Here is a 12,138-nt window from a genome sequence, read left to right as displayed (position 1 = left end):
GCTGCAAAAAAAGATGTTGGCTCTCTCCCAATCGACCAGTATTAAAAGTTACAACATTAGAATTATCAACAGTGGCAATGAATGGTGCTAGTCAAGGAACAATTTAGGTCTAGAAAAATATACATCACTCTGTCAAGAATAATCTCTGTTTAAGCCCAATGTGTTGGGCAATCTATAAAGCCCAACACATAGTGCCTTCAGAAATTATTCATACCCAAATGTATTTATTTTCTCACCCATGTACACACAATACCCCATAATGACAGTGAAAACATGTCACTACATGTTAGAATCACCTTTCTAGGCTAAATTCCTCTGGCACAAAAGTAAAACAGCCAAAAATGTGGCAAAGAAATTAACTTTGTCCTGAATACAAAGTGTTATGTTTGGGACAAATCTAGTACAACAGATCACCGTGTACCACTCCTGCTGGATCGAATCCCTGAGATGACAAGGTACAAATCTGTGGTTCTGCCCCTGAGCTAGGCGGTTAACTCACTGTTTCCCGGGATGTGGATTAAGGCAGCCCTCCACACCTCTCTGATTCAGAGGGGTTGGGTTAAATGCGGAAGACACATTTCAGTTGAATGCATTCAGTTGTAAAACTGACTAGGTATCCCCCTTTCCTTTCATATTTTTAAACATGGTGGTGGCTGCATCATGTTACGGGTTTCCTTTTCATCAGCAAGCACTAGGGAGTTTTTTATTAAGATAAAAATGAACAGAATAGAGCTAAGCACAAGCAAAATCCTAGAGGAAAACCTGGTTCAGTCTGCTTTCCAATAGACACTGGGAGACAAATTCACTTTTCAGCAGGACAGTAACCTAAAACACAAGTCCAAATCTACACTGGAGTTGCTTACCTAGATGACATTGAATGTTTCTGAGTGGCCTAGTTAGTTTTGACTTAAATCGGCTTAAATCTATGGCAAAACTTTAAATCTGGCTGTCTAGCAATGATCGACAACCAACTTGACAGAGCTTGCAAATATTGTACAATCCAGGTATGCAAAACTCTTAGAAACGTACCCAGAAACACTCACAGCTGTAATTGCTGTTAAAGGCGTTTCTACTAAGTATTGACTTGGGTGTGAATACATATGTAAGTTAAATATGTCTATATTTTCAATACATTTGCAAAAATGTATAAGAACATGTTTTTAACTTTGTCATTATGGTGTTTGTGTGTAGATGGGTGAGATATACAGTACCAGTCACAAGTTTGGACACACCTACTAAATCAAGGGGTTTTCTTTATTTTTACTATTTTCTACATTGTAGAATAATAGTGAAGACATCAAAACTATGAAGTAACACATGTAGTAACCAAAAAAGTATTCAACAAATCAAAATATATTTTAGATTCTTCAAAGTAGCCACCTTTTGCCTTGATGACAGCTTTGCACACTCTTGGCATTCTCTCAACCAGCTTCACTTGGAATGTTTTTCCAACGGTCTTGAAGGAGTTCCCACATATGCTGAGCATTTGTTGGCTGCCATTCCTTCACTCTGTGGTCCAACTCATCCCAAACCATCTCAATTGGGTTGAGGTCGGGTGATTGTGGAGGCCAGGTCATCTGATGCAGCACTCCATTACTCTCCTTCTTGGTCAAATAGCCTTTACACAGCCTGGAGGTGTGTTGGGTCAATGTCCTTTGAAAAACAAATGATAGTCCCACTAAGTGCAAACCAGATAGGATGGCGTAACGCTGCAGAATGCTGTGGCAGCCATGCTGGTTAAGTGTGCCTTGAATTCTAAATAAATCACAGACCCTGTCATCAGAAAAGCACCCCCACACCATCACACCACCTCCTCCATGCTTCATGGTGGGAACCACGCATGCGGAGATCATCCACCTATCTCACAAAGACACGGCGGTTTGAACCAAAAATCTCACATTTGGAGTCATCAGACCAAAGGACAGATTTCCACTGGTCTAATGACCAGTGCTTGTGTTTCTTGGCCCCCACAAGTCTCTTCATATTATTGGTGTCCTTCAGTAGTGGTTTCTTTGCAGCAATTCGACCATGAAGGCCTGATTCACGCAGTCTCCTCAGAACAGTTGATGTTGAGATGTGTCTGTTACTTGAACTCTGAAGCATTTATTTGGGCTGCAATCTGAGGTGCAGTTAACTCTAATGAACTTATCCTCTGCAGCAGAGGTAACTCTGGGTCTTCCTTTCCTGTGGCGGTCCTTATGAGAGCCAGTTTCATCATACCGCTTGATGGTGTTTGCGACTGCACTTGAAGGAACTTTCAAAGTTCTTGAAATGTTCCGCATTGACTGACTTTCATGTGTAACCCTCTCACCAGGATCGAATTTGACTCACGATATTAACTTTCGTAGAGTATCTCAACAGCATGGGATGTTAGGTGAGAAGGACATCTCCAATAACAATCCCTATTGTAAACTATCTAGGGTGATGACAAATAGGGTATTAACTTCAGATGGAATGATTATAGGTTTTTGTTATTGGATATACTTTCCCATGCATTAAATTAAATTGACCAGTAAATGACTCCACCAAGGAAACATACATAAGGTTCAAGATGTGTATTACTGCATTTTCAAAGCACCACATCAAAATAAATAAAAATAATCAACCCCAATGAGTCGTGACAACCCATGTCCAAATTATTTCAAGCTTGTTTAACCTGTTGGAGCTCCAAAAAAATGACGACACACATAAAGTCCCGAAGCACCCCACCGTTGTGGTTACTCACTACTCATAGATATTCCCTCAGTGAAGTATAGCAGTTCCGTGCAGGTTTCCTCACAAGATCCACAGCAAGCACAGCTATCAATGCAGACAGTACTCTTTAGCAGTAACCGATATCTCATGGGAACATGAACTCGTTAATCTTCCCCAAGCAATTCTCTCTCGGTGTCACACGATGCTAGGCTAACCTCAAGGCTGTCAAATACCTTCACGATGAGACGGTAGCTTCAGTCTTTACTAAGTCTTAACAAAATTATAACAACTCTCTTATAAAATAAAATCGGTGTTTCCCTTCAAAATTCGTTAGGTTTGTATTTTGCTCAATTTTTATCGGTTTCTGTTATAATTCTTCTTCACCAACGGTCATAATGTAACATCCAACCTTTTCTCAACATCTCTCTCCCTCTCTTTTTTCCCAGGCCTCCCGTTAACCAGGTCAACTCCATTGGCCACAGCTTAACACGCGACCTTATTGGTCAAAACTTAAACTTAAAAGTAAACCAACCTATTCACTTATACATTAAATAAATATTTCTTCAAAAGAAATGCATTAACAACATTACAATACAGGAGCAATTCAATCACCTTTTAAATCTAATACCAATTAATTATAACAAATAAACTCAATACTTGGTTTTAACAAGGGTATTACACATGCCTTAAAGTAATGATGGACTGTTGTTTCTCTTTGCTTATTTGAGCTGTTATTGCCATAATATGGACTTAGCCCTATTTGGTATAAAACATCTTCTGTATACCACCCCTACCTTGTCACAACACAACTGTTTGGCTCAAACGCATTAAGAAGGAAAGAAATTCCACAAATTAACTTTTAACAAGGCACACCTGTTAATTTAAATGCATTCCAAGTGCCTACCTCATGAAGCTGGTTGAGAGAATGCCAAGAGTGTGCAAAGCTGTCATCAAGGCAAAGGGTGGCTACTTTGAAGAATCTCAAATACAAAATATACACTGCTCAAAAAATAAAGGGAACACTTAAACAACACAATGTAACTCCAAGTCAATCACACTTATGTCAAATCAAACTGTCCACTTAGGAAGCAACACTGATTGACAATAAATTTCACATGCTGTTGTGCAAATGGAATAGACAACAGGTGGAAATTATAGGCAATTAGCAAGACACCCCCAATAAAGGAGTGGTTCTGCAGGTGGGGACCACAGACCACTTCTCAGTTCCTATGCTTCCTGGCTGATGTTTTGGTCACTTTTGAATGCTGGCGGTGCTTTCACTCTAGTGGTAGCATGAGACAGAGTCTACAACCCACACAAGTGGCTCAGGTAGTGCAGCTCATCCAGGATGGCACATCAATGTGAGCTGTGGCAAGAAGGTTTGCTGTGTCTGTCAGCGTAGTGTCCAGAGCATGGAGGCGCTACCAGGAGTCAGGCCAGTACATCAGGAGACGTGGAGGAGGCCGTAGGAGGGCAACAACCCAGCAGCAGGACCGCTACCTCCGCCTTTGTGCAAGGAGGAGCAGGAGAAGCACTGCCAGAGCCCTGCAAAATGACCTCCAGCTGGCCATAAATGTGCATGTGTCTGCTCAAACGGTCAGAAACAGACTCCATGAGGGTGGTATGAGGGCCCGACGTCCACAGGTGGGGGTTGTGCTTACAGCCCAACACCGTGCAGGAAGTTTGGCATTTGCCAGAGAACACCAAGATTGGCAAATTCGCCACTGGCGCCCTGTGCTCTTCACAGATGAAAGCAAGTTCACACTGAGCACGTGACAGACGTGACAGAGTCTGGAGACGCCGTGGAGAACGTTCTGCTGCCTGCAACATCCTCCAGCATGACCGGTTTGGCGGTGGGTCAGTCATGGTGTGGGGTGGCATTTCTTTGGGGGGCCGCACAGCCCTCCATGTGCTCGCCAGAGGTAGCCTGACTGCCATTAGGTACCGAGATGAGATCCTCAGACCTCTTGTGAGACCATAGGCTGGTGCGGTTGGCCCTGGGTTCCTCCTAATGCAAGACAATGCTAGACCTCATGTGGCTGGAGTGTGTCAGCAGTTCCTGCAAGAGGAAGGCATTGATGCTATGGACTGGCCCGCCCGTTCCCCAGACCTGAATCCAATTGAGCACATCTGGGACATCATGTCTCGCTCCATCCACCAACGCCACGTTGCACCACAGACTGTCCAGGAGTTGGCGGATGCTTTAGTCCAGGTCTGGGAGGAGATCCCTCAGGAGACCATCCGCCACCTCACCAGGAGCATGCCCAGGCATTGTAGGGAGGTCATACAGGCACGTGGAGGCCACACACACTACTGAGCCTCATTTTGACTTGTTTTAAGGACATTACATCAAAGTTGGATCAGCCTGTAGTGTGGTTTTCCACTTTAATTTTGAGTGTGACTCCAAATCCAGACCTCCATGGGTTGATATATTGGATTTCCATTGATTCTTTTTGTGTGATTTTGTTGTCAGCACATTCAACTATGTAAAGAAAAAAGTATTTAATAAGATTATTTATTTAATTCAGATCTAGGATGTGTTGTTTAAGTGTTCCCTTTATTTTTTTGAGCAGTATATTTTGATTTGTTTAACACTTTTTGGGGTTACCACATGATTCCATATGTGTTCTTTAATAGTTTTGATGTCTTCACTATTATTCTACACAGACTGTGTGTGTGTGTGTGTGTGTGTGTGTGTGTGTGTGTGTGTGTGTGTGTGTGTGTGTGTGTGTGTGTGTGTGTGTGTGTGTGTGTGTGTGTGTGTGTGTGTGTGTGTGTGTGTGTGTGTGTGTATACTACTGTTCAAAAGTTTGGGGTCACTTAGAAACAAAGAAAAGCACATTTCTTTGTCCATTAAAATCACAACAGATTGATCAGAAATACAGTGTAGACATTGTTAATGATGTAACTGACTATTGTAGCTGGAAACGGCAGATTGTTTATGGAATATCTACATAGGCATTCAGAGGCCCATTATCAGCAACCATCACTCCTGTGTTCCAATGGCACGTTGTATTAGCTAATCTAAGTTTATAATTTTCAAAGGCTAATTGATCATTAGAAAACATTTTTGCAATTATGTTAGCACAGCTGAAAACTGTTGTTCTGATTAAAGAAGCAATAAAACTGGCCTTTATTAGACTAGTTGAGTATCTGGAGCAACAGCATTTGTGGGTTGGATTACAGGCTCAAATTAGCCAGAAACAAATAACTTTCTTCTGAAACTCGTCAGTCTATTCTTGTTCTGAGAAATGAAGGCTATTCCATGCAAGAAATTGCCAAGAAACTGAAGATCTCGTACAATGCTGTGTACTACTCCTTTCACAGAACAGCGCAAACTGTCTCTAGCCAGAATAGAAAGAGGAGTGGGAGGCCCCGGTGCACAACTGAGCAAGAGGACAAGTACATTAGAGTGTCTAGTTTGAGAAGTCCTCAACTGGCAGCTTCATTAAATAGTACCCGCAAAACACCAGTCTCAACTTCAACAGTGAAGAGGTGACTCCGGGATGCTAGCCTTCTAGGCAGAGTTCCTCTGTCCAGTGTCTGTGTTCTTTTGCCCATCTTAATCTTTTATTTTTATTGGCCAGTCTGAGATATGGCTTTTTCTTTGCAACTCTGCCTAGAAGGCCAGCATCACGGAGTCTGTTTCTCATGGAATTCCATGAACTCTATCATAAGAATACTAATGCTGCATGAACTGTCATGTTTAGACACGGCCGAAGTCATGGAAAGAGCAGGTGTTGTTAATGTTTTGTATACTCAATGTATATACACACACACTTTACTGACACTCTCACACAAAACCCCCACTCATTCACATACAATGCATACGTGCGCACACACACACATACCTAGGGCTGGAATACTGCATTTGGGGCCCATGAGGCTAAGAGAAAATGTTGCAGTTTTAAAGCTAATTTCCTTCAATTCTACACTTTTTGCCACGGGTCAGAGAGAAAATGTGCTGTTTTATAGATCATCTCATGCTATTGTTCATATTTTGCCAAGAGGTTGCGGTGCCCCCGACATCAACAAACATTATAAATCAAAATTGGGTTGGCCAAATTCATAGGAAGAAAATCAATTCAACATGCCACATTGGGTTCAGAAACTACTCTGAAACCTCCACTGAGACTTGATGGCTGCCATGAAGACCCATACTAGGCCGAGAGGGGCGAACACAATGCCCATCACCATGGATGCCGGGATCTGTATGCTGCTGCTGGGTAATGGAACTTCTATGTAATTGAGTTATGGATGGGTTTCTGGGTAATGGAGTTCCCCTCACAGTGATGGCGGTTATGTAGGTCGCCCTCTCATATTTTTCCACGGACCTCCTATTTGGTGTTGAATTATCATCCCTAAGAGATCTAATGGTCTTACCTCTGGAGAGAGAGAGAGAAAACATGGCTTCTGTGGTCTACTGGAAGACCATGGCCAGTAACCTGGCCAGTCTCTCAGATGCTTTATGACCCTGAGAAACGTCATTAGTCTATGAGTGTGCGTGCGTATTCATGTGGTTTGTATGTGTGTGTGGCACATCCTGTTTGGTAGGGATAGTGAGGAACAGTGAGCAGTGACCTTGGTTGTGATGAGAATAGGATGTCATTGATCCACTGTCTGAATGCTTAATGGGTGATGAGGGGGTTGTGTGCATGCATGCAAACACATACACATACAGTGGCTTGCAAAAGTATTCACCCTCTTGGAATTTTTCCTATTTTGTTGCCTTACAACCTGGAATTAACATGGATTTTTTGGGGGGTTGTATCATTTGATTTACACAACATGCCTACCACTTTGAAAATGCTAAATATGTTTTATTGTGAAACAAACTTCAGCGTGCATAACTATTCACTCCCCAAAGTCAATACTTTGTAGAGCCACCTTTTGCAGCAATTACATCTGTAAATCTCTTGGGGTAGGTCTCTATAAGCTTGGCACATCTAGCCACTGGGATTTTTTCCCATTCTTCAAAGCAAAACTGCTCCAGCTCCTTCAAGTTGGATGGGTTCTGCTGGTGTACAGCAATCTTTAAGTCATATCACAGATTCTCAATTGGATTGAGTTCTGGGCTTTGACTAGGCCATTCAAAGACATTTAAATGTTTCCCCTTAATCCACTCGAGTGTTGCTTTAGCAGTATGCTTAGGGTCATTGTCCTGCTGGAAGGTGAACCTCCGTCCCAGTCTCAAATCTCTGGAAGACTGAAACAGGTTTCCCTCAAGAATATCCCTGTATTTAGCTCCATCCATCATTCCTTCAACTCTGACCAGTTTCCCAGTCCCTGCCGATGAAAAACCTCCCCACAGCATGATGCCACCACCATGCTTCACTGTGGGGAAGGTGTTCTCGGGTGATGTGAGGTGTTGGGTTTGCGCCAGACAGCATTTTCCTTGATAGCCAAAAAGCTACATTTTAGTCTCATCTGACCAGAGTACCTTCTTTCATATTTTTGGGGAGTCTCCCACATGCCTTTTGGAGAACACCAAACATGTTTGCTTATTGTTTTCTTCAAGCAATGGCTTTTTTCTGGTCACTCTTCTGTAAAGTCCAGCTCTGTGGAGTGTACGGCTTAAAGTGGTCCTATGGATAGATACTCCAATCTCCGCTGTGGCGCTTTGCAGCTCCTTCAGGGTTATCTTTGGTCTCTTTGTTGCCTCTCTGATTATGCCCTCCTTGTCTGGGCTGTGAGTTTTGGTGGGCGACCCTCTCTTGGCAGGTTTGTTGTGGTGCCATATTCTTTCCATTTTTTTAACTAATGGATTTAATGGTGCTCCGTCGGATGTTCAAAGTTTCTGATATTTTTTTATAACCCAACCACTTATCTGTACTTCTCCACAACTTTGTCCCTGACCTGTTTGGCGAGCTCCTTGGTCTTCATGGTGTCGCTTGCTTAGTGGTGTTGCAGACTCTGGGGCCTTTCAGAACAGGTGTATAGATACTGAGATCATGTGACAGATCATGTGACACTTAGATTGCACACAGGTGAACTTTATTGAACTAATTATGTGACTTCTGAAGGTAATTGGTTGCACCAGATCTTATTTAGGGGCTTCATAGCAAAGGGGGTGAATACATTTGCACGCATCCCTTTTCCGTTTTAAAATGTTTAGAATTTTTTGAAACAAGTAATTTTTTTCATTTCACTTCACCAATTTGGATTCTTTTGTGTATGTCCATTACATGAAATCCAAATAAATATCAATTTAAATTACAGGTTGTAATGCATCAAAATAGGAAAAAATGCAAAAGTGGGGTGAATACTTTTGCACTGTACATACACTATATATACAAAAGTATGTCGACACCCTTTCAAATGAGTGGATACGGCTATTTCAGCCACTCTCGTTGCTGACAGGTGTATAAAATCGAGCACACAGCCATGCAATCTCCATAGACAACATTGGCAGTAGAATGGCCTTACTGAAGGGCTCAGTGACTTTCAATGTGGCATTGTCATAGGATGCCAGCTTTCCAACAAGTCAGTTTGTCAAATTTCTGCCCTGCTAGAGCTTCGCTGCTCAACTGTAAGTTCTGTTATTGTGAGGTGGAAACGTCTAGGAGCAACAACGGCTCAACCGTGAAGTGGTAGGCCACACAAGCTCACAGAACGGGACCGCAGGGTGCTGAAGGGCATGGCATGTAAAAATCGTCTGTCCTCGGTTGCAACACTCAATACCGAGTTCCAAATTGCCCCTGGAAGCAACGTCAGCACAAGAACTGTTCGTCGGAAGCTTCATGAAATGGGTTTCCATGGCCGAGCAGCCGCACACAAGCCTAAGATCACCTTGAGCAATGCCAAGCGTCTGCTGGAGTGGTGTAACGCTCGCTGTAATTGGACTCTGGAGCAGTGGAAATGCGTTCTCTGGAGTGATGAATCACGCTTTACCATCTCGCAGTCTGATGGACAAATCTGGGTTTGACGGATGCCAGGGAAACGCTACCTGCCCCAATGCATAGTGCCAACTGTAAAGTTTGGTGGAGGAGCAATAATGGTCAAGGGGCTGTTTTTCATTGTTTGGGCTAGGGCCCTTAGTTCCAGTGGAGGGATGTCTTAATGCTACAGCATACAATGACATTCTAGATGATTCGGTGCTTTCCAGAAAAGGTTTGTCGAGATCGGTGTGGAAGAACTTGACTGGCTCTTTTGGCTGAATGGAAGCAAGTCCCTCAGCAATGTTCCAACATCTAGTGGAAAGTCTTCCTAGAAGAGTGAAGGCTGTTATAGCAGTAAAGGGGGGACCAACTCCATATTAATGCCAATGATTTTGGAATGAGATGTTCGACAAGCATGTGTCCACATACTTTTGATCATGTAGTGTAGTACAGCCCCGTTTTGAAAAGCCTGCCTTCGAGGTGGGAACAAGGAAGTATGGCTCCCGTCAGGCTGTAGTCTTTACAAAGACAGGGGAAATGAGTCAACCTAGATATATCCTGCATTGTCCTGGCAGATAGGAACATTGTTGAGACAAGTCCAATGGCTCTATTGAACAAGGACAACCATATCTACTCACAGCTAGCGTGATCGTGCAGTTGGCGAAACACAAAGGCGGCAATAATTGCTACAAACCATGACTCAATGAATTTTTTTGATCAGACAGCAGGCTCAATCAACCATTGACGTAATTGGTTGAACTGTCCTGGGGACAAAAAATGTGAAAGTACAGCTCTACACTCTAAATAGCATAAGTGGTCAGGAGCCCATAAAATGGCCGCTATACATCCCAGGGCCACTCGCTTTTCCCTAATATTTCGAAGATATCCTGATACTTACATGACTTCCTCATATTTAGCTTTAGAAGGTTTCCTGATATTTAGATGTTTTCATTGATAGACAATAGTAAACATTAGCACAGGCTTTGGGAAGGTGAGGTGAATGCCCGTTACACAGTTACATTTTCACTAACAGCCTCTGGCTTTGTCGTTGTTATTTATCTCTGTTCCTGGCACTGAATGATGGATGATTTAAGGTTGCAAAATTCCAGTAACTTTCCCACAGTTGCCAGGTTTACCAGAAATCTTGGTTGGAGGATCCCGGATTTCCTGCTTACTCCCTTCTGATTTCTGGAGCCTTTAAGACAAGATTTCCAGAATACCTGGACATTTTGGTCAAATTATAGGAATTTTGCAACTCTATGGATGATATACCACATATGACCACATACAGTATGGCCGCTGTTGAACGATTTACCTACTTTACACTTTCACCCTGTAAGGATTGGATTGGAAACTGTGACATTTTCACCTGAAATTGTATTAATTACTCATTTTGAATCAAGTAATTTCTATACATTTTTCCTCATTCTTTTGGCATGCTCATCTTCATGGATCCCCAAAGATGATCAAGTTCAAAGGAGCAGATACAGCCCCTTATGACACCGCTGTCTCTAAGGCTGTATTTACACAGGCAGCCCAATTCTGATCTTTTGCCATTAATTGGTCTTTCGTCCAATCAGATCAGAGTTGGGTTGCCTGTGTAAATGAAGACACTAAGCTGCAGGACAAATTCTACATAAGATACAGGAGTTGTCATAGCAACTATCAGAATAACAATCAGGAGAAACTATTAGAAATGCGATAAGGGACTGTATTGAAAGATGAGGAATCAATACTCTAATTGTGTTTTGTTTCTTATTAAGTCTCCTATGATATGATTCACAAACATCCCCCTACATTCACAGTCTTTCCCTCATTAGCTGTCGTATTGATTGCACAGTAAGCTTCATCTAATTAGAAGGACACACTTACAGTACCATCCAGATGAGGTAAAAGCATCTGCTCCTCCTCTGACCGTCTGTACGCTTTACATTATTCCATCTAAAGTAGAATCAGATGCTTGTCTAATCATCTCTTACCATCTCCCTTTCTCTCCTCCCCTCTTCCTCTCCTCTCTCTACTCCCCTCTTTCTCTCCTCTCTCTCTCCTCCCCTCCTCCTCTCCTCTCTACTCCCCTCTTTATCTCCTCTCTCTCTACTCCCCTCTTTCTCTCCTCTCTACTCCCCTCTTCGTCTCCTCTCTACTCCCCTCTTTATCTCCTCTCTCTCTCCTCCCCTCCTCCTCTCCTCTCTACTCCCCTCTTTATCTCCTCTCTACTCCCCTCTTCCTCTCCTCTCTACTCCCCTCTTTATCTCCTCTCTCTCTCCTCTCCTTCTTCCTCTCCTCTCTCCTCCCCTCTTCCTCTCCTCTCTACTCCCCTCTTTATATCCTCTCTCTCTACTCCCCTCTTCCTCTCTTTACTCCCCTCTTTCTCTCATCTCTCTAGTTCCCTTTTTCTCTCCACTCTCTCTGCGCCCATCTTTCTCTCCTCTTTCGCTCTCCTCCCCTATTTCCCTCCCCTCTCTCTCTCTCTCTCTCTCTTCTCCCCTCTTTCTGCTCTTTCTCTGCACTCGGTTTCAACTCACAGGAAGATGGCTGTGCGTTAGATCTCAGATGCAGCTTAGTG

The sequence above is a fragment of the Salmo salar genome, chromosome 01 (genome assembly GCF_965601325.2).
Source record: "Salmo salar chromosome 01, fSalSal1, whole genome shotgun sequence".
NCBI lineage: Eukaryota > Metazoa > Chordata > Actinopteri > Salmoniformes > Salmonidae > Salmo > Salmo salar.
This window is presented reverse-complemented; position numbering follows the sequence as displayed.